This window comes from Cucurbita pepo, chromosome 16 (genome assembly GCF_057944985.1).
Source record: "Cucurbita pepo subsp. pepo isolate OVF chromosome 16, ASM5794498v1, whole genome shotgun sequence".
Lineage (NCBI taxonomy): Eukaryota > Viridiplantae > Streptophyta > Magnoliopsida > Cucurbitales > Cucurbitaceae > Cucurbita > Cucurbita pepo.
Window position 1 is genome coordinate 3,169,453 of NC_141813.1, and position 4,777 is coordinate 3,174,229.

A 4,777-nucleotide genomic window follows, 5' to 3' on the forward strand; every position below is an offset into this window, starting at 1 on the left:
TTAACTTAACTAGTGACGTCACCCATGCATACATAACTCATTACGCGTAAGCTCATCATAAATAACCTTGGAAAACACCACCAAGTCTTTCATAAAGGTCCAAAATTCTAAACAAACATATCTCTCAAAATAAATGTTTCATTAACTGAATTCATAAAACTCAAAATTAAAAATAATCAAATAAACATAAACTACTAAAAATGCTCCTCATCCTCTTCCATGGTGTCCTCATCTCCACCGTCAACTGTACATTGGCGCCTTGCCTTTACCTAAAAAATGTAGGTAGCACGTGGCTTGAGTAATTTATGAATACTAAGTAAGTCACCCCACTGTTGGAGTTAGAAATGCAAACACATGCAACATATGAGCGGGGCCTACCTTTTCATAAACTTTACCTGGCCTTGGGCGCTTTTCTATTTTGGGTAGGGTTGGATGTGTGGTACTCCTTCACACACGGCCCATGTACGCGCACATGGACCACCAGTTGGGCTCGTATATGTACCCCCTGGGCCTGGCTTGGTCAGGCACAACGTAATACACATTGCCGGACACCGCAGAATAGAAAAGGGCCCGCATGATATCATGGCGAACATAAATATCATATTTCATTCTTTCCTAACATAAATGGGAAGTATCTCGATGCAAGGGACATACATATATGCATGAGGTCCCTTAACATACCTAACATGACGTTACATAAGCATTGCTAACATTACATATACGTTTCTTACATTACATGACATGTCACATAACTTACATTACATGACATATTACATAACATGAAAATACATTCAAGTTCCATAAGCATCTCATGCCATCGATCAACATTTTCATGGCATATAATACTAGCAGATCAACAATCTTTTCATAGCATAAACAGTCAACGGTCAACATAATCCATAACTTTTTAACAGTCAACAGTACATGGGGTTTCCCAGCAAGAGTTCGAATCTCTCAGGCGATGATAAGTTTATTTTTTTGTACTAGCCAAAGGTCACCGCTAAAACATGTTGTCCACTTTGGCCCGTTACCTCTCAAACCGATATTGGATATGGGATGGAAGCGATGAAAAGATAAATTTTTTACACTTTAAAAGACATACAACACCATTCCCCTCTTAAACGGATGTTGGATCTGGGATGGAAGCGATGAAAAGATAAATTTTTTACACTTTAAAATACATACAACACCGTTACCCTCTCAAACCGATGTTGGATCTGGGATGGAAGCGATAAAAGATAAATTTTTTACACTTTAAAAGACATACAACACCATTTCCCTTTCAAACCGATGTTGGATCTGGGATGGAAGCGATGAAAAGATAAATTTTTTACACTTTAAAAGACATACAACACCGTTCTCCTCTCAGACCAATGTTGGATCTAGGATGGAAGTGATGAAAAGATAAATTTTTTTACACTTTAAAAGACATAGAACACGTGTGTCAGAAATTTCAAGTTATTTACAAACGCGAAAAAGGGCTTGGGATACAAAAGAATTACAAATCAACCAAAAAAATTATACAACTAATTCATGGCTCAGGTCAAATACAACTAACAACACTCCGGGGCGACACCCCTTTGTGATAGTAGAGCTCCCGAGCATCTCCCCACCTTGACCAGTACACTAGAAAAGGAGAAAGGTGTAAGTATAAAAATATACTGAGTAACAAACCTACTTGTAGGCCCTCATCGCTTCCTTCTTCTACTAGGTTTCCACGACTTTCTTTTGGTCTATAGGACGTTGGGCTTACCCTTTACTACGCTCTAAGCTACCGTGTATGTCCCGAAGTTCTAATTGATTCCTCATTAATCATCTACCTTTGTTGTCCCTAGTGCCTCTTCGAGATTCGTTCCTAAAACAAAAAAGTCGCTTTGGCCGAGTGGTTAAGGCGTGTGCCTGCTAAGTACATGAGTTTTTCCCATGAGAGTTTAATCTCTTAGGCGACGAAAAGTTCATTTTTTTGTACTTACCAAAGGCCACCGCTAAAACATACGATCTCATAGAGGTATTCACACCCTTATATATGGAATGTTTTGTTCCCCTCTCAAACCTTGGATCTGGGATGAAAGCAATAAAAAGATAATTTTTTTACACTTTAAATGGCATACAACACCTGTGTCAGAAATTTCAAGTTATTTACAAACGGAAAAAGGGCATGGGATACAAAAGAATTCAAAATAAACCCAAAAAATTATACAACTAATTCATGGCCTAGGTCGAACACAACTAACAACACTCCGGGTCGACACCCCTTTGTGATATTAGAGCTCCCAAGCATCTCCCCACCTTGACCAGTACACTAGAAACGGAGAAAGGTTTAAGTATAAAAATATACTTAGTAACCAACCTACTTGTAGGCCCTCATCGCTTCCTTATTCTACTAGGTTTCCAGGACTTTCCTTTGCTCTATAGGACGTTGGGCTCACCCTTTACTGCGCTCTAATCTACCGTGGATGTCCCGAAGTTCTAATTGATTCGTCATTAATCATCTACCTTTCTTGTCCAAAGTGCCTCTTCGAGATTCATTCCTAAAACAAAAAAGTTGCTTTGGCCGAGTGGTTAAGGCGTGTGCTTGCTAAGTACATGGGGTTTCCATGCGGGAGTTTGAATTCTTAGGCGACCAAAAGTTCATTTTTTTGTACTAGCCAAAGGCCACTGTTAAAACATATTGTCCACTTTCGCCCGTTACCTCACGATCTCATAGAAGTATTCACACCCTTCTATATGGAATGTTTTGTTCCCCTCTCAAACCGATGTTGGATCTGGGATGGAAGCGATGAAAAGATAAATTTTTTAAACCGATGTTGGATTCGGGATGAAAGCGATGAAAAGATAAATTTTTTACACTTTAAAAGACATACAACACCTGTGTCAAAAATTTTAAGTTATTTACAAACGGGAAAAAGGCTTGGGATACAAAAGAATTCAAAATCAACCAAAAAAATTATACAACTAATTCACGGTCCAGGTCAAATACAACTAACAACACTCCGGGATGACACTTCTCTGTGATAGTACAGCTCCCGAGCATCTCCCCACCTTGACCAGTACACTAGAAAAGGAGAAAGGTGTAAGTATAAAAATATACTAAGTAACAAACCTACTTGTAGGCCTTCATCACTTCCTTGTTCTACTAGGTTTCCAGGACTTTCCTTTGCCCTATAAGACGTTTGGCTTACCCTTTACTGCGCTCTAAGCTACCGTGTATGTCCCGAAGTTCTAATTGATTCCTCATTAATCATCTACCTTTCTTGTCCCAAGTGCATCTTCAAGATTCATTCCTAAAACAAAAAAGTTTATTTGGCCAAGTGGTTAAGGCGTGTGCCTGCTAAGTACATGGGGTTTCCCCGCGAGAGTTTGAATCTCCCAGGCCAAGTGGTCTAGTGGTAGAATAATACCCTGCCACGGTATAGACCCGAGGTTCGATTCGCGACTGGTGCTCCCTGAAGATGAGTTATGATGATATTAGTGCATAATTTGAAAACTTGTGTTGGCCACAATATCAGTTAAATTTATAGATGACATGAGTAGCACTATCGAGCTTGTCTGTTTTTTTTTTTTTTTTTTTTTTTTTTTTAACTGAGAGATGAACGAAAAGTTAAGGGCTTCGGAAGAACTGCATGACCAAAATTCGAGTACGTTATGAATATGACTAAATTTAGAAAAACCAGTGGTCTAGTGGTAGAATAGTACCCTGCCACAATCCTGACCCGAGTTCGATTCTTGGCTGGTGCATCCTTGAAGATTAGCTATGATGATAAGTTCATAATTTGAACTTTTCTTTTTGTATTTTTAAATCGAGAGGTGAAACGAAAAGGTAAGGGCTTCAAAAGAACTGCATGACCAAAATACGAGTACGTTATGGATATGACTAAATTTAGAAGCACTAGTGGTCTAAAGGTAGAATAGTTCCCTGCCACGATACAGACCCGAGTTCTATTCTCGGCTGGTGCATTTCGAAGATTAGCTATGATGATATTAGTGCATAATTTAAAAATTTTGGTTTGCCACAATATCAGTTAAATTTATAGATGACGCGAGTAGCACTATCTTGTTTTTTTTTTTTTTTTTTAAATTGAGAGGTGAACGAAAAGTTAAGGGCTTCGGATACGAGTACATTATGGATATGCCTAAAGTTAGAAGCACTAGAGGTCTAGTGGTAAAATATTGTTAGGATCGCACAACAACGCACTCGCTTGATCTAGATGAACACAAATAATGGGATAGAGAAAATTGCAAGGAGAACTCTGGCTAAATTTATTGATGACTTCAGGTATGTACAACATGAGAGTATAGAGAATAGAAAGTACATTTCAAAGCTCTACTGGACGGGATATATATATAGTTCAGTTTACTATATATAGCTTTACCAGATTTAACCATCTACTATATATAGTTATTTACTATATATAGCTTTACTCGATTTAACCATCTACTATATATAGCTATTTACCATATATAGCTTTACCGGATATAGCTTTACCAAATATAGCTTTACCGGATATAACAGTTGACCAAGCTATAAATAAGCATCAGGCTCCATAACCTAACAGTTCTCCCACTTGGAGACTGATCTAGTCAACCAAGAATTTCATTCTCAAACGACCATGAGCATCTTCATGGTCTTCATGGCACCATATCAATTGAGGCTTTGCACAACCTCAATATTCCAACATCAACACATTTTGTCAACATGTTTGCTGGATTCTTCGCACCCTCTATCTTCTCCAAACACATCACCATCTTTCACTAACCTGCAAGTGAAATGGTATCG